The sequence below is a fragment of the Dama dama genome, unplaced genomic scaffold (assembly GCF_033118175.1).
Source record: "Dama dama isolate Ldn47 unplaced genomic scaffold, ASM3311817v1 ptg000064l, whole genome shotgun sequence".
NCBI classification, from domain to species: domain Eukaryota; kingdom Metazoa; phylum Chordata; class Mammalia; order Artiodactyla; family Cervidae; genus Dama; species Dama dama.
The window spans coordinates 3,221,608-3,239,495 of NW_026870889.1; positions in this window are offsets into that span (position 1 = coordinate 3,221,608).

A 17,888-nucleotide genomic window follows, 5' to 3' on the forward strand; every position below is an offset into this window, starting at 1 on the left:
GTGTTCTCTCCGTGCCAATGGAGGACCTCCCTGGCTGACCCCAAAGGCCGGTTTGCAAGCACTCCCACTCGCTGTTCCCGCCAGCCACGCACAATCCTCCAAAACCCCGGAGAAAAGCGCTTCGGGGTGGTGTTCTCTCCGTGCCCATGGAAGACCTCCCGGGGTGCCCCCAAAGGCCGGTTTGGAAGCACTCCCACTCGCTGTTCCCGCCATCCGCGCACAATGCTCCCAAGCCCGGGAGAAAAGCATTTTGGGGTGGTGCTCACACCGGGCCCTGGAAGACCTCCCCGGCTGCCTCCAAAGGACGGTTTTCAAGCACTCCTGCCTGCTGTTCCCGCCACCCGCGCACAATGCTCCCAAGCCCGGGAGAAAAGCGCTTCGGGGTGGTGCTCTCTACAGGCCCTTGGAAGACCTCCCCGGCTGCCTCCAAAGGCCGGTTTGCAAGGACTCCTTCCTGCTGTTCCCGCCATCCGCGCACAATGTTCCCAAGCCCGGGAGAAAAGCATTTTAGGGTGGTGCTCACACCGGGCCCTGGAAGACCTCCCCGGCTGCCTCCAAAGGACGGTTTTCAAGCACTCCTGCCTGCTGTTCCCGCCACCCGCGCAGAATGCTCCCAAGCGCGGGAGAAAAGCGCTTCGGGGTGGTGCTCTCTACAGGCCCTTGGAAGACCTCCCCGGCTGCCTCCAAAGGCCCGTTTGCAAGGACTCCTTCCTGCTGTTCCCGCCAGCCACGCACAATGCTCCCAAGCCCGGGAGAAAAGCATTTTGGGGTGGTGCTCACTCCGGGCCCTTGGAAGACCTCCCCGGCTGCCTCCAGTGGCCAGTTTGCAAGCACTCATGCCCGCTGTTCCCACCAGCCGCGCACAATGCTCCCAAGCCCGGGAGAAAAGCTTTTTGGGGTGGTGCTCACACCGGGCCCTGGAAGACCTCCCCGGCTGCCTGCAAAGGCCGGTTTTCAAGCACTCCTGCCTGCTGTTCCTGCCACCCGCGCACAATACTCCCAAGCCCGGGAGAAAAGCGCTTCGGGGTGATGCTCTCTACAGGCCCTTGGAAGACCTCCCCCGCTGCCTCCAAAGGCCGGTTTGCAAGGACTCCTTCCTGCTGTTCCCGCCAGCCACGCACAATGCTCCCAAGCCCGGGAGAAAAGTGCTTCGGGGTGGTGATCTCTCCGGGCCCTTGGAAGTCGTCCCCGGCTGCCTCCAAAGGCCGGTTTGCAAGCACTCATGCCCGTTGTTCCCACCAGCCGCGCACAATGCTCCCAAGCCCGGGAGAAAAGCATTTTGGGGTGGTGCTCACTCCGGGCCCTTGGAAGACCTCCCCGGCTGCCTCCAAAGGCCAGTTTGCAAGCAGTCCTGCCTGCTGTTCCCGCCAGCCGCGCACAATGCTCCCAAGCCCGGGAGAAAAGCGCTTCGGGGTGGTGTTCTCTCCGGGCCCTTGGAAGACGTCCCCGGCTGCCTCCAAAGGCCGGTTTGCAAGCACTCATGCCCGTTGTTCCCACCAGCCGCGCACAATGCTCCCAAGCCCGGGAGAAAAGCATTTTGGGGTGGTGCTCACTCCGGGCCCTTGGAAGACCTCCCCGGCTGCCTCCAAAGACCAGTTTGCAAGCAGTCCTGCCTGCTGTTCCCGCCAGCCGCGCACAATGTTCCCAAGCCCGGGAGAAAAGCGCTTCGGGGTGGTGCTCTCTCCGGGCACTTTCAAGACCTCCCCGGCTGCCTCCAAAGGCCGGTTTGTAAGTACTCATTCCCGCTGCTTCCGCCAGCCACGCACAATGCTCCCAAGCCCGGGAGAAAAGCATTTTGGGGTGGTGCTCTCTCCGGGCCCTTGGAAGACCTCCCGGGCTGCCTCCAAAGGCCGGTTTGCAAGCATTCATGTCCGTTGTTCCCGACAGCCGCGCACAATGCTCCCAAGCCCGAGAGAAAAGCATTCTGGGGTGGTGATCAGTCCGGCCCTTGGAAGACCTCCCCGGCTGCCTCCAAAGGACAGTTTGCAAGCACTCATGCCCGCTGTTCCCGCCAGCCGCGCACAATGCTCCCAAGACCGTGAGAAAAGCGCTTCGGGGTGGTGTTCTCTCCGGGCCCTTGGAAGACCTCCCCGGCTGCCCCCAAAGGCCGGTTTGCAAGCATTCCCACTCGCTGTTCCCGCCAGGCACACACAATGTTCCAAAACCCCGGAGAAAAGCGCTTCGGGGTGGTGGTCTCTCCGGGCCCCTGCCCCTGAGCCTGGGGGCCAGGCAGGGGATCCACAGTCCCAGGCCAAGGCAGAACCACATGCACACGTCTGTTCCTGCCCCCTCCACCGGCAGAGAGCTGGGGGGAGCCAGAGTCTGTCAGGCAGCTGCTGGGCTGGCCGCCTGTGTGGGAAGGGGCAGAGCCGACCTAGGGGCAAGTTGGGCCTCTTGCTCTCCCTGCTGCCCTGAGGCTGCTGGGCCAAAGAGGTCTTGGGCATCCAGCCCCTTGCTGGTCCCTTCCCTCTGACGAGGCCCTCTGAGCTCCAGCACCTTGCAGTGTGGAGACAGCCCCTGCCAGCAACCTCCTCTCCAAGGAGGCCTCAACCGAGGCCTAGGCCCAGGGGAAAGGCACCAGCGGAGATGAGCCAGTGGAGGCGCACGGGCATGTCTGGACCCAGTCCCCGCAGCCTGCCCCTTGGTGGGGCAGTACCCCCGGAGGCCAGGAAGGTCTGGGCAAGGCTGCGAGGGGCAGGGGCCCTGCTGGGTCGTGCCCCTGGCCTGTGGGGCGTCTGAGCACAACCGGCACTCTCCCGCTGGAAGACCTCCCCGTCTGCCTCCAAAGGCCGGTTTGCAAGCACTCCCGCCCGCTGTTCCCGCCAGGCACGCACAATGCTCCCAAGCCCGGGAGAAAAGCGCTTCGGGGTGGTGCTCTCTCCGGGCCCTTGCCCCTGAGCCTGGGGGCCAGGCAGTTGGAACACACTCCCAGGCCAATGCAGAACGACATGCACACGTCTGTTCCTGCCCCCTACACCGGCAGAGAGCTCGGGGGAGCCAGAGACTGCCAGGCTGCTGCTGGGCTGGCTGCCTGTGTGGGACGGGGCAGAGCCGACCTAGGGGCAAGTTGGGCCTCTTGCTCTCCCTGCTGCCCTGAGGCTGCTGGGTCAAAGAGGTCTTGGGCATCCAGCCCTTTGCTGGTCCCTTCCCTCTGACGAGGCCCTCTGAGCTCCAGCACCTTGCAGTGTGGAGACAGCCCCTGCCAGCAACCTCCTCTCCAAAGAGGCCTCAACCGAGGCCTACGCCCAGGGGAAAAGCACCAGCGGGAATGATCCTGGGGAGGCGCACGGACATGTCTGGACTCAGTCCCCGCAGCCTGCCCCTTGGTGGGGCAGTACCCCCGGAGGCCAGGAAGGTCTGGGCAAGGCTGGCCAGGGGCAGGGTCCCTGCTGGGTCCTGCCCCTGGCCTGTGAGGCCTCTGAGGACAACCGGCCCTCTCCCACTGGAAGACCTCCCCAGCTGCCTCTAAAGTCCTGTTGGCAAACACTCCCGCCCGCTGTTCACGCCAGGCTCGCACAATGCTCCCAAGCCTGGGAGAAAAGCGCTTCGGGGTGGTGCTCTCTCCGGGCTCTTGCCCCTGAGCCTGGGGGCCAGGCAGTGGGTCCACACTCCCAGACCAAGGCAGAACCACATGCACACGTCTGTTCCTGACCCCTGCACCGGCAGAGAGCTCTGGGGAGCCAGAGTCTGTCAGGCAGGTGCTGGGCTGGCCGCCTGTGTGGGAAGGGGCAGAGCCGACCTAGGGGCAAGTTGGGCCTCTTCCTCTCCCTGCTGCCCTGAGGCTGCTGGGCCAAAGAGGTCTTGGGCATCCAGCCCCTTGCTGGTCCCTTCCCTCTGACGAGGCCCTCTGAGCTCCAGCACCTTGCAGTGTGGAGACAGCCCCTGCCAGCAACCTCCTCTCCACTGAGGCCTCAACCGAGGCCTAGGCCCAGGGGAAAGGCACCAGCGGGGATGAGCCTGGGGAGGCGCCCGGGCATGTCTGGACCCAGTCCACGCAGCCTGCCCCTTGGTGGGGCAGTACCCCCGGAGGCCAGGAAGGTCTGTGCAAGGCTGCCAGGGGCAGGGACAGCGCTGGGTCCTGCCCCTGGCCTGTGGGACGTCTGAGCACAACCGGCACTCTCCCGCCGGAAGACCTCCCCGTCTGCCTCCAAAGGCCGGTTTGCAAGCACTCCCGCCCGCTGTTCCCGCCAGGCACGCACAATGCTCCCAAGCCCGGGAGAAAAGCGCTTCGGGGTAGTGCTCTCTCCGGGCCCTTGCCCCTAAGCCTGCGGGCCAGGCAGGGGGAACACACTCCCAGGCCAAGACAGAACGACATGAACACGTCTGTTCCTGCCCCCTACACCGGCAGAGAGCTCGGGGGAGCCAGAGTCTCTCAGGCAGGTGCTGGGCTGGCCGCCTGTGTGGGAAGGGGCAGAGCCGACCTAGGGGCAAGTTGGGCCTCTTGCTCTCCCTGCTGCCCTGAGGCTGCTGGGCCAAAGAAGTCTTGGGCATCCAGCCCTTTGCTGGTCCCTTCCCTCTGACGAGGCCCTCTGAGCTCCAGCACCTTGCAGTGTGGAGACAGCCCCTGCAAGCAATCTCCTCTCCAAGGAGGCCTCAACCGAGGCCTAGGCCCAGGGGAAAGGCACCAGCGGGGATGAGCCTGGGGAGGCGCCCGGGCATGTCTGGACCCAGTCCCCGTAGCCTGCCCCTTGGTGGGGCAGTACCCCTGGAGGCCAGGAAGGTCTGGGCAAGGCTGACCAGGGGCAGGGGACCTGCTGGGTCCTGCCCCTGGCCTGTGGGGCCTCTGAGCACAACCGGCCCTCTCCCACTGGAAGACCTCCCCGGCTGCCTCCAAAGGCCGTTTTGCACGCACTCCCGCCCACTGTTCCCACCAAGCGCGCACAATGCTCCCAAGCCCGGGAGAAAAGCGCTTCGGGGTGGTGCTCTCTCCGGGCCCTTGCCCCTGAGCCTGGGGGCCAGGCAGGGGGTCCACACTCCCAGGCCAAGGCAGAACCGCATGCACACGTCTGTTCCTGACCCCTGCACCGGCAGAGAGCTCGGGGGAGCCAGAGTCTGTCAGGCAGCTGCTGGGCTGGCCGCCTTTGTGGGAAGGGGCAGAGCCGCCCTAGGGGCAAGTTGGGCCTCTTGCTCTCCCTGCTGCCCTGAGGCTGCTGGGCCAAAGAGGTCTTGGGCATCCAGCCCTTTGCTTGTCCCTTCCCTCTGACGAGGCCCTCTGAGCTCCAGCACCTTGCAGTGTGGAGACAGCCCCTGCCAGCAACCTCCTCTCCAAGGAGGCCTCAACCGAGACCTAGGACCAGGGGAAAGGCACCAGCGGGGATGAGCCTGGGGAGGCGCCCGGGCATGTCTGGACCCAGTCCCCGCAGCCTGCCCCTTGGTGGGGCAGTACCCCCAGAGGCCAGGAAGGTCTGGGAAAGGCTGGCCAGGGGCAGGGGACCTGCTGGGACCTGCCCCTTGCCTGTGGGGCCTCTGAGCACAACCGGCCCTCTCCCACTGGAAGACCTCCCCGGATGCCTCCAAAGTTCTGTTTGCCAACACTCCCACCCGCTGTTCACGCCAGACTTGCACAATGCTCCCAAGCCCGGGAGAAAAGCGCTTCGGGGTGGTGCTCTCTCCGGGCCCTTGCCCCTGAGCCTGGGGGCAAGGCATGGGGAACACACTCCCAGGCCAAGGCAGAACCACATGCCCACGTCTGTTCCTGTCCCCTGCACCGGCAGAGAGCTTGGGGGAGCCAGAGTCTGTCAGGCAGCTGCTGGGTTGGCCGCCTGTGTGGGAAGGGGCAGAGCCGCCCTAGGGGCAAGTTGGGCCTCTTGCTCTCCCTGCTGCCCTGAGGCTGCTGGGCCAAAGACGTCTTGGGCATCCAGCCCCTTACTGGTCCCTTCCCTCTGACGAGGCCCTCTGAGCTCCAGCACCTTGCAGTGTGGAGACAGCCCCTGCCAGCAACCTCCTCTCCAAGGAGGCCTCAACCGAGGCCTAGGCCCAGGGGAAAGGCACCAGCGGGGATGAGCCAGGGGAGGCGCCCGAGCATGTCTGGACCCAGTCCCCGCAGCCTGCCCCTTGGTGGGGCAGTACCCCCGGAGGCCAGGAAGGTCTGGGTAAGGCTGGCCAGGGGCAGGGGCCCTGCTGGGTCCTGCCCCTGGCCTGTGGGGCCTCTGAGCACAACCGGCCCTCTCCCACTGGAAGACCTCCCCGGCTGCCTCCAAAGGCCGGTTTGCAAGCGCTCCCGCCCACTGTTACCAGCAGGCGGGCACAATGCTCCTAAGCCCGGAAGAAAAGCGCTTCAGGGTGGTGCTCTCTCTGGGCCCTTGCCCCTGAGCCTGGGGGCAAGGCAGGGTGTCCACACTCCCAGGCCAAGGCAGAACCACATGCACACGTCTGATCTGCCCCCTGCACCGGCAGAGAGCTCGGGGGAGCCAGAGTCTGTCAGGCAGCTGCTGGGCTGGCCGCCTGTGTGGGAAGTGGCAGAGCCGACCTAGGGGCAAGTTGGGCCTCTTGCTCTCCCTGCTGCCCTGAGGCTGCTGGGCCATAGAGGTCTTGGGCATCCAGCCCCTTGCTGGTCCCTTCCCTCTGACGAGGCCCTCTGAGCTCCAGCACCTTGCAGTGTGGAGACAGCCCCTGCCAGCAACCTCCTCTCCAAGGAGGCCTCAACCGAGGCCTAGGCCCAGGGGAAAGGCACCAGCGGGGATGAGCCTGGGGAGGCGCCCGGGCATGTCTGGACCCAGTCCCCGCAGCCTGCCCCTTGGTGGGGCAGTACCCCCGGAGGCCAGGAAGGTCTGGGCAAGGCTGGCCAGGGGCAGGGGCCCTGCTGGGTCCTGCCCCTGGCCTGTGGGGCCTCTGAGCACAACCGGCCCTCTCCCACTGGAAGAACTCCCCGGCTCCCTCCAAAGGCCAGTTTGCCAACACTCCCGCCCGCTGTTCCCGCCAGGCACGCACAATGCTCCCAAGCCCGGGAGAAAAGCGCTCCAGGGTGGTGCTCTCCTCGGGCCCTTGCCCCTGAGCCTGGGGGCCAGGCAGTTGGTCCACACTCCCAGACCAAGGCAGAACCACATGCACACGTCTGTTCCTGACCCCTGCACCGGCAGAGAGTTCGGGGGAGCCAGAGTCTGTCAGGCAGCTGCTGGGCTGGCCGCCTGTGTGGGAAGGGGCAGAGCCGACCTAGGGGCAAGTTGGGCCTCTTGCTCTCCCTGCTGCCCTGAGGCTGCTGTGCCAAAGAGGTCTTGGGCATCCACCCCCTTGCTGGTCCCTTCCCTCTGAGGAGGCCCTCTGAGCTCCAGCACCTTGCAGTGTGGAGACAGCCCCTGCCAGCAATCTCCTCTCCAAGGAGGCCTCAACCGAGGCCTAGGCCCAGGGGAAAGGCACCAGCGGGGTTGAGCCAGGGGAGGCGCCCGTGCATGTCTGGACCCTGTCCCCGCAGCCTGCCCCTTGGTGGGGCAGTACCCCCGGAGGCCAGGAAGGTCTGGGCAAGGCTGGCCAGGGGCAGGGGACCTGCTGGGTCCTGCCCCTGGCCTGTGGGGCCTCTGAGCACAACCGGCCCTCTCCCACTGGAAGACCTCCCCGGCTGCCTCCAAAGGCCGGTTTGCAAGCACTCCCGCCCACTGTTCCTGCCAGGCGCGCACAATGCTCCCAAGCCCGGGAGAAAAGCGCTTCGGGGTGGTGGTCTCTTCGGGCCCTTGCCCCTGAGCCTGGGGTCCAGGCAGTGGGTCCACACTCCCAGACCAAGGCAGAACCACATGCACACGTCTGTTCCTGACCCCTGAACCGGCAGAGAGCTCGGGGGAGCCAGAGTCTATCAGGCAGCTGCTGGGTTGGCTGCCTGTGTGGGAAGGGGCAGAGCCGACCTAGGGGCAAGTTGGGCCTGTTGCTCTCCCTGCTGCCCTGAGGCTGCTGAGCCAAAGAGGTCTTGGGCATCCAGCCCCTTGCTGGTCCCTTCCCTCTGACGAGGCCCTCTGAGCTCCAGCACCTTGCAGTGTGGAGACAGCCCCTGCCAGCAACCTCCTCTCCAAGGAGGCATCAACCGAGGCCTATGCCCAGGGGAAAGGCACCAGCGGGGATGAGCCTGGGGAGGCGCCCAGGCATGTCTGGACCCAGTCCCCGCAGCCTGCCCCTTGGTGGGGCAGTACCCCCGGAGGCCAGGAAGGTCTGGGCAAGGCTGGCCAGGGGCAGGGGACATGCTGGGTCCTGCCCCTGGCCTGTGTGGCCTCTGAGCACAACCGGCCCTCTCCATCTGGAAGACCTCCACGGCTGCCTCCAAAGTCCTGTTTGCAAACACTCCCGCCCGCTGTTCACGCCAGGCTCGCACAATGCTCCCAAGCCCGGGAGAAAAGCGCTTCGGGGTGGTGCTCTCTCCGGGCCCTTGCCCCTGAGCCTGGGGCAAGGCAGGGTGTCCACACTCCCAGGAAAAGGCAGACCACATGCACACGTCTGATCTGCCCCCTGCACCGGCAGAGAGCTCGGGGGAGCCAGAGTCTGTCAGGCAGCTGCTGGGCTGGCCGCCTGTGTGGGAAGGGGCAGAGCCGACCTAGGGGCAAGTTGGGCCTCTTGCTCTCCCTGCTGCCCTGAGGCTGCTGGGCCAAAGAGGTCTTGGGCATCCAGCCCCTTGCTGGTCCCTTCCCTCTGACGAGGCCCTCTGAGCTCCAGCACCTTGCAGTGTGGAGACAGCCCCTGCCAGCAACCTCCTCTCCAAGGAGGCCTCAACTGAGGCCTAGGCCCAGGGGAAAGGCACCAGCGGGGATGAGCCTGGGGAGGCGCCCGGCCATGTCTGGACCCAGTCCCCGCAGTCTGCCCCTTGGTGGGGCAGTACCCCCGGAGGCCAGGAGGGTCTGGGCAGGGCTGCCAGGGGCAGGGACACTGCTGGGTCCTGCCCCTGGCCTGTGGGGCGTCTGAGCACAACCGGCACTCTCCCGCTGGAAGACCTCCCCGGCTGCCTCCAAAGGCCGGTTTGCAAGCACTCCCGCCCGCTGTTCCCGCCAGGCACGCACAATGCTCCCAAGCCCGGGAGAAAAGCGCTTCGGGGTGGTGCTCTCTCCGGGCCCTTGCCCCTTAGCCTGGGAGACAGGCAGGGGGAACACACTCCCAGGCCAAGGCAGAACGACATGCACACGTCTGTTCCTGCCCCCTACACCGGCAGAGAGTTCGGGGGAGCCAGAGACTGCCAGGCTGCTGCTGGGCTGGCTGCCTGTGTGGGACGGGGTAGAGCCGACCTAGGGGCAAGTTGGGCCTCTTGCTCTCCCTGCTGCCCTGAGGCTGCTGGGTCAGAGAGGTCTTGGGCATCCAGCCCTTTGCTGGTCCTTTCCCTCTGACGAGGCCCTCTGAGCTCCAGCACCTTGCAGTGTGCAGACAGCCCCTGCCGGCAACCTCCTCTCCAAGGAGGCCTCAACCGAGGCCTAGGCCCAGGGGAAAGGCACCAGCGGGGATGAGCCTGGGGAGGCGCCCGGGCATGTCTGGACCCAGGCCCCGCAGCCTGCCCCTTGGTGGGGTAGTACCCCCGGAGGCCAGGAAGGTCTGGGCAAGGCTGCCAGGGGCAGGGACACTGCTGGGTCCTGCCCCTGGCCTGTGGGGCGTCTGAGCACAACCGGCACTCTCCCGCTGGAAGACCTCCCCGGCTGCCTCCAAAGGCCGGTTTGCAAGCACTCCCGCCCGCTGTTCCCGCCAGGCACGCACAATGCTCCCAAGCCCGGGAGAAAAGCGCTTCGGGGTGGTGCTCTCACCGGGCCCTTGCCCCTGAGCCTGGGGGCAAGGCAGGGGGAACACACTCCCAGGCCAAGGCAGAACGACATGCACACGTCTGTTCCTGCCCCCTACACCGGCAGAGAGCTCGGGGGAGCCAGAGACTGCCAGGCTGCTGCTGGGCTGGCCGCCTGTGTGGGACGGGGCAGAGCCGACCTAGGGGCAAATTGGGCCTCTTGCTCTCCCTGCTGCCCTGAGGCTGCTGGGTCAAAGAGGTCTTGGGCATCCAGCCCTTTGCTGGTCCCTTCCCTCTGACGAGGCCCTCTGATCTCCAGCACCTTGCAGTGTGGAGACAGCCCCTGCCAGCAACCTCCTCTCCAAGGAGGCCTCAACCGAGGCCTAGGCCCAGGGGAAAGGCACCAGCGGGGATGAGCCTGGGGAGGCGCCCGGGCATGTCTGGACCCAGTCCCCGCAGCCTGCCCCTTGGTGGAGCAGTACCCCCGGAGGCCAGGAAGGTCTGGGCAAGGCTGGCCAGGGTCAGGGGCCCTGCTGGGTCCTGCCCCTGGCCTGTGGGGCCTCTGAGCACAACCGGCCCTCTCCCACTGGAAGACCTCCCCGGCTGCCTTCAAAGGCCGGTTTGCAAGCACTCCCGCCCACTGTTCCCACCAAGCGCGCACAATTCTCCCAAGCCCGGGAGAAAAGCGCTTCGGGGTGGTGCTCTCTCCGGGCCCTTGCCCCTGAACCTGGGGGCCAGGCAGTTGGTCCACACTCGGAGACCAAGGCAGAACCACATGCACACGTCTGTTCCTGACCCCTGCACCGGCAGAGAGCTCGGGGGAGCCAGAGTCTGTCAGGCAGCTGCTGGGCTGGCCGCCTGTGTGGGAAGGGGCAGAGCCGACCTAGGGGCAAGTTGGGCCTCTTCCTCTCCCTGCTGCCCTGAGGCTGCTGGGCCAAAGAGGTCTTGGGCATCCAGCCCCTTGCTGGTCCCTTCCCTCTGATGAGGCCCTCTGAGCTCCAGCACCTTGCAGTGTGGAGACAGCCCCTGCCAGCAACCTCCTCTCCAAGGAGGCCTCAACCGAGGCCTAGGCCTAGGGGAAAGGCACCAGCGGGGATGAGCCTGGGGAGGCGCCCGGCCATGTCTGGACCCAGTCCCCGCAGCCTGCCCCTTGGTGGGGCAGTACCCCCGGAAGCCAGGAAGGTCTCGGCAAGGCTGCCAGGGGCAGGGACACTGCTGGGTCCTGCCCCTGGCCTGTTGGGCGTCTGAGCACAACCGGCACTCTCCCGCTGGAAGACCTCCCCGTCTGCCTCCAAAGTCCTGTTTGCAAGCACGCCCACCCGCTGTTCCCCCAGGCACGCACAATGCTCCCAAGCCCGGGAAAAAAGCGCTTCGGGGTGGTGCTCTCTCCGGGCCCTTGCCCCTGAGCCTGGGGCCAGGCAGGGGGAACACACTCCCAGGCCAAGGGAGAACGACATGCACACGTCTGTTCCTGCCCCCTACACCGGCAGAGAGCTCGGGGGAGCCAGAGACTGCCAGGCTGCTGCTGGGCTGGCTGCCTGTGTGGGACGGGGCAGAGCCGACCTAGGGGCAAGTTGGGCCTCTTGCTCTCCCTGCTGCCCTGAGGCTGCTGGGTCAAAGAGGTCTTGGGCATACAGCCCTTTGCTGGTGCCTTCCCTCTGACGAGGCCCTCTGAGCTCCAGCACCTTGCAGTGTGGAGACAGCCCCTGCCAGCAACCTCCTCTCCAAAGAGGCCTCAACCGAGGACTACACCCAGGGGAAAGGCACCAGCGGGGATGATCCTGGGGAGGCGCACGGACATGTCTGGACCCAGTCTCCGCAGCCTGCCCCTTGGTGGGGCAGTACCCCCGGAGGCAGGAAGGTCTGGGCAAGTCTGGCCAGGGGCAGGGGCCCTGCTGGGTCCTGACCCTGGCCTGTGGGGCCTCTGAGCACAACCGGCCCTCTCCCACTGGAAGACCTCCCCGGCTGCCTCCAAAGTCCTGTTTGCAAACACTCCCGCCCGCTGTTCACGTCAGGCTCGCACAATGCTCCCAAGCCTGGGAGAAAAGCACTTCGGAGTGGTGCTCTCTCCGGGCCCTTGCCGCTGAGCCTGGGGGCAAGGCAGGGGGAACACACTCCCAGGCCAAGGCAGAAACACATGCCCACGTCTGTTCCTGTCCCGTGCACCGGCAGAGAGCTTGGGGGAGCCAGAGTCTGTCAGGCAGGTGCTGGGCTGGCCGCCTGTGTGGGAAGTGGCAGAGCCGACCTAGGGGCAAGTTGGGCCTCTTGCCCTCCCTGCTGCCCTGAGGCTGCTGGGCCAAAGAGGTCTTGGGCATCCAACCCCTTGCTGGTCCCTTCCCTCTGACGAGGCCCTCTGAGATCCAGCACCTTGCAGTGTGGAGACAGCCCCTGCCAGCAACCTCCTCTCCAAGGAGGCCTAAACCGAGGCCTAGGCACAGGGGAAAGGCACCAGCGGGGATGAGCCTGGGGAGGCGCCCGGGCATGTATGGACCCAGTCCCCGCAGCCTGCCCCTTGGTGGGGCAGTACCCCCGGAGGCGAGGAAGGTCTGGGAAAGGCTGTCCAGGGGCAGGGGACCTGCTGGGTCCTGCCCCTGGCCTGTGGGGCCTCTGAGCACAACCGGCCCTCTCCCACTGGAAGACGTCCCCGGCTGCCTCGAAAGGCCGGTTTGCAAGCACTCCCACCCACTGTTCCAACCAAGGGCGCACAACGCTCCCAAGCCCGGGAGAAAATCGCCTCGGGGTGGTGCTCTCTCCGGGCCCTTTCCCCTGAGCCTGGGGGCCAGGAAGGGGGTCCACACTCCCAGGCCAAGGCAGAACGACATGCACACGTCTGTTCCTGCCCCATGCACCGGCAGAGAGCTCGGGGTAGCCAGAGTCTGTCAGGCAGCTGCTGGGCTGGCCGCCTGTGTGGGAAGGGGCAGAGCCGACCTAGGGGCAAGTTGGGCCTCTTGCTCTCCCTGCTGCCCTGAGGCTGCTGGGCCAAAGAGATCTTGGGCATCCAGCCCCTTGCTTGTCCCTTCCCTCTGAGGAGGCCCTCTGAGCTCCAGCACCTTGCAGTGTGGAGACAGCCCCTGCCAGCAACCTCCTCTCCAAGGAGGCCTCAACCGAGGCCTAGGCCCAGGGGAAAGGCACCAGCGGGGATGAGCCTGGGGAGGCGCCCGGGCATGTCTGGACCCAGTCCCCGCAGCCTGCCCCTTGGTGGGGCAGTACCCCCGGAGGCCAGGAAGGTCTGGGCAAGGCTGGCCACGGGCAGGGGCCCTGCTGGGTCCTGCCCCTGGCCTGTGGGGCGTCTGAGCACAACCGGCACTCTCCCGCTGGAAGACCTCCCCGGCTGCCTCCAAAGGCCGGTTTGCAAGCACTCCCGCCCGCTGTTCCCGCCAGGCACGCACAATGCTCCCAAGCCCGGGAGAAAAGCGCTTCGGGGTGGTGCTCTCTCCGGGCCCTTGCCCCTGAGCCTGGGGGACAGGCAGGGGGAACACACTCCCAGGCCAAGGCAGAACGACATGCACACGTCTGTTCCTGCCCCCTACACCGGCAGAGAGTTCGGGGGAGCCAGAGACTGCCAGGCTGCTGCTGGGCTGGCTGCCTGTGTGGGACGGGGTAGAGCCGACCTAGGGGCAAGTTGGGCCTCTTGCTCTCCCTGCTGCCCTGAGGCTGCTGGGTCAGAGAGGTCTTGGGCATCCAGCCCTTTGCTGGTCCTTTCCCTCTGACGAGGCCCTCTGAGCTCCAGCACCTTGCCGTGTGCAGACAGCCCCTGCCGGCAACCTCCTCTCCAAGGAGGCCTCAACCGAGGCCTAGGCCCAGGGGAAAGGCACCAGCGGGGATGAGCCTGGGGAGGCGCCCGGGCATGTCTGGACCCAGGCCCCGCAGCCTGCCCCTTGGTGGGGTAGTACCGCCGGAGGCCAGGAAGGTCTGGGCAAGGCTGCCAGAGGCAGGGACACTGCTGGGTCCTGCCCCTGGCCTGTGGGGCCTCTGAGAACAACTGGCACTCTCCCGCTGGAAGACCTCCCCGGCTGCCTCCAAAGGCTGGTTTGCAAGCACTCAATCCCGCTGTTCACGCCAGCTGCGCACAATGCTCCCAAGCCCGGGAGAAAAGCATTTTGGGGTGGTGCTCACTCCGGGCTTTGGAAGACCTCCCCGGCTGCCTCCAAGGCCGGTTTGCAAGCACTTCTGCCTGCTGTTCCCGCCACCCGCGCACAATGCTCCCAAGCCCGGGAGAAAAGCGTTTCGGGGTGGTGTTCTCTCTGGGCCCAAGAAAGACCTCCCGGGCTGCCCCCAAATGCCGGTTTGCAAGCACTCCCACTCGCTGTTCCCGCCATCCGTGCAAATGCTCCAAGCCCAGGAGAAAAGCCCTTCAGGGTGGTGCTCTCTCCCGGCCCTTGGAAGACCTCCCCGGCTGCCTCCAAAGGCTGGATTTCAAGTACTCCCTCCCGCTGTCCCGCCAGCCGCACACAATGCTCCCAATCACGGGAGAAAAGCGCTTCGGGGTGGTGCTCTCTACGGGCCCTTGGAAGACCTCCCCGTTTGTCTCCAAAGGCCGGTTTGCAAGCACTCATGCCCGCTGTTCCCGCCAGCCGCGCACAATGCTCCCAAGCCTAGGAGAAAAGCGCTTCGGGGTGGTGCTCTCTCCCGGCCCTTGGAAGACCTCCCCGGCTGCCTCCAAAGGCCGGTTTGCAAGCACTCAATCCCGCTGTTCCCGCCAGCCGCGCACAATGCTCCCAAGCCCGGGAGAAAAGCGCTTCGGGGTGGTGCTCTCTCCCGGCCCTTGGAAGACCTCCCCGGCTGCCTCCAAAGGCTGGTTTTCAAGAACTCCCTCCCGCTGACCCGCCAGCCGCACACAATGCTCCCAAGCCCGGGAGAAAAGCATTTTGGGGTGGTCTCTCTCCGGGCCCTTGGAAGACTCCCCGGCTGCCTCTAAAGGCCGGTTTGCAAGCACTCATGTCCTCTGTTCCCGACAGCCGCGAACAATGCTCCCAATTCCGTGAGAAAAGTGCTTCGGGATGGTGCTCTCTCCGGGCCCTTGGAAGACCTCCCAAGCTGCCTCCAAAGGCCGGTTTGCAAGCACTCCCGCCCGCTGTTCCCGCCAGCCTCGCACAATGCTCCCAAGACCGGGAGAAAAGCGCTTCGGGGTGGTGTTCTCTCCGTGCCAATGGAGGACCTCCCTGGCTGACCCCAAAGGCCGGTTTGCAAGCACTCCCACTCGCTGTTCCCGCCAGCCACGCACAATCCTCCAAAACCCCGGAGAAAAGCGCTTCGGGGTGGTGTTCTCTCCGTGCCCATGGAAGACCTCCCGGGGTGCCCCCAAAGGCCGGTTTGGAAGCACTCCCACTCGCTGTTCCCGCCATCCGCGCACAATGCTCCCAAGCCCGGGAGAAAAGCATTTTGGGGTGGTGCTCACACCGGGCCCTGGAAGACCTCCCCGGCTGCCTCCAAAGGACGGTTTTCAAGCACTCCTGCCTGCTGTTCCCGCCACCCGCGCACAATGCTCCCAAGCCCGGGAGAAAAGCGCTTCGGGGTGGTGCTCTCTACAGGCCCTTGGAAGACCTCCCCGGCTGCCTCCAAAGGCCGGTTTGCAAGGACTCCTTCCTGCTGTTCCCGCCATCCGCGCACAATGCTCCCAAGCCCGGGAGAAAAGCATTTTAGGGTGGTGCTCACACCGGGCCCTGGAAGACCTCCCCGGCTGCCTCCAAAGGACGGTTTTCAAGCACTCCTGCCTGCTGTTCCCGCCACCCGCGCAGAATGCTCCCAAGCGCGGGAGAAAAGCGCTTCGGGGTGGTGCTCTCTACAGGCCCTTGGAAGACCTCCCCGGCTGCCTCCAAAGGCCCGTTTGCAAGGACTCCTTCCTGCTGTTCCCGCCAGCCACGCACAATGCTCCCAAGCCCGGGAGAAAAGCATTTTGGGGTGGTGCTCACTCCGGGCCCTTGGAAGACCTCCCCGGCTGCCTCCAGTGGCCAGTTTGCAAGCACTCATGCCCGCTGTTCCCACCAGCCGCGCACAATGCTCCCAAGCCCGGGAGAAAAGCTTTTTGGGGTGGTGCTCACACCGGGCCCTGGAAGACCTCCCCGGCTGCCTGCAAAGGCCGGTTTTCAAGCACTCCTGCCTGCTGTTCCTGCCACCCGCGCACAATACTCCCAAGCCCGGGAGAAAAGCGCTTCGGGGTGATGCTCTCTACAGGCCCTTGGAAGACCTCCCCCGCTGCCTCCAAAGGCCGGTTTGCAAGGACTCCTTCCTGCTGTTCCCGCCAGCCACGCACAATGCTCCCAAGCCCGGGAGAAAAGTGCTTCGGGGTGGTGATCTCTCCGGGCCCTTGGAAGTCGTCCCCGGCTGCCTCCAAAGGCCGGTTTGCAAGCACTCATGCCCGTTGTTCCCACCAGCCGCGCACAATGCTCCCAAGCCCGGGAGAAAAGCATTTTGGGGTGGTGCTCACTCCGGGCCCTTGGAAGACCTCCCCGGCTGCCTCCAAAGGCCAGTTTGCAAGCAGTCCTGCCTGCTGTTCCCGCCAGCCGCGCACAATGCTCCCAAGCCCGGGAGAAAAGCGCTTCGGGGTGGTGTTCTCTCCGGGCCCTTGGAAGACGTCCCCGGCTGCCTCCAAAGGCCGGTTTGCAAGCACTCATGCCCGTTGTTCCCACCAGCCGCGCACAATGCTCCCAAGCCCGGGAGAAAAGCATTTTGGGGTGGTGCTCACTCCGGGCCCTTGGAAGACCTCCCCGGCTGCCTCCAAAGACCAGTTTGCAAGCAGTCCTGCCTGCTGTTCCCGCCAGCCGCGCACAATGTTCCCAAGCCCGGGAGAAAAGCGCTTCGGGGTGGTGCTCTCTCCGGGCACTTTCAAGACCTCCCCGGCTGCCTCCAAAGGCCGGTTTGTAAGTACTCATTCCCGCTGCTTCCGCCAGCCACGCACAATGCTCCCAAGCCCGGGAGAAAAGCATTTTGGGGTGGTGCTCTCTCCGGGCGCTTGGAAGACCTCCCGGGCTGCCTCCAAAGGCCGGTTTGCAAGCATTCATGTCCGTTGTTCCCGACAGCCGCGCACAATGCTCCCAAGCCCGAGAGAAAAGCATACTGGGGTGGTGATCAGTCCGGCCCTTGGAAGACCTCCCCGGCTGCCTCCAAAGGACAGTTTGCAAGCACTCATGCCCGCTGTTCCCGCCAGCCGCGCACAATGCTCCCAAGACCGTGAGAAAAGCGCTTCGGGGTGGTGTTCTCTCCGGGCCCTTGGAAGACCTCCCCGGCTGCCCCCAAAGGCCGGTTTGCAAGCATTCCCACTCGCTGTTCCCGCCAGGCACACACAATGTTCCAAAACCCCGGAGAAAAGCGCTTCGGGGTGGTGGTCTCTCCGGGCCCCTGCCCCTGAGCCTGGGGGCCAGGCAGGGGATCCACAGTCCCAGGCCAAGGCAGAACCACATGCACACGTCTGTTCCTGCCCCCTCCACCGGCAGAGAGCTGGGGGGAGCCAGAGTCTGTCAGGCAGCTGCTGGGCTGGCCGCCTGTGTGGGAAGGGGCAGAGCCGACCTAGGGGCAAGTTGGGCCTCTTGCTCTCCCTGCTGCCCTGAGGCTGCTGGGCCAAAGAGGTCTTGGGCATCCAGCCCCTTGCTGGTCCCTTCCCTCTGACGAGGCCCTCTGAGCTCCAGCACCTTGCAGTGTGGAGACAGCCCCTGCCAGCAACCTCCTCTCCAAGGAGGCCTCAACCGAGGCCTAGGCCCAGGGGAAAGGCACCAGCGGAGATGAGCCAGTGGAGGCGCACGGGCATGTCTGGACCCAGTCCCCGCAGCCTGCCCCTTGGTGGGGCAGTACCCCCGGAGGCCAGGAAGGTCTGGGCAAGGCTGCGAGGGGCAGGGGCCCTGCTGGGTCGTGCCCCTGGCCTGTGGGGCGTCTGAGCACAACCGGCACTCTCCCGCTGGAAGACCTCCCCGTCTGCCTCCAAAGGCCGGTTTGCAAGCACTCCCGCCCGCTGTTCCCGCCAGGCACGCACAATGCTCCCAAGCCCGGGAGAAAAGCGCTTCGGGGTGGTGCTCTCTCCGGGCCCTTGCCCCTGAGCCTGGGGGCCAGGCAGTTGGAACACACTCCCAGGCCAATGCAGAACGACATGCACACGTCTGTTCCTGCCCCCTACACCGGCAGAGAGCTCGGGGGAGCCAGAGACTGCCAGGCTGCTGCTGGGCTGGCTGCCTGTGTGGGACGGGGCAGAGCCGACCTAGGGGCAAGTTGGGCCTCT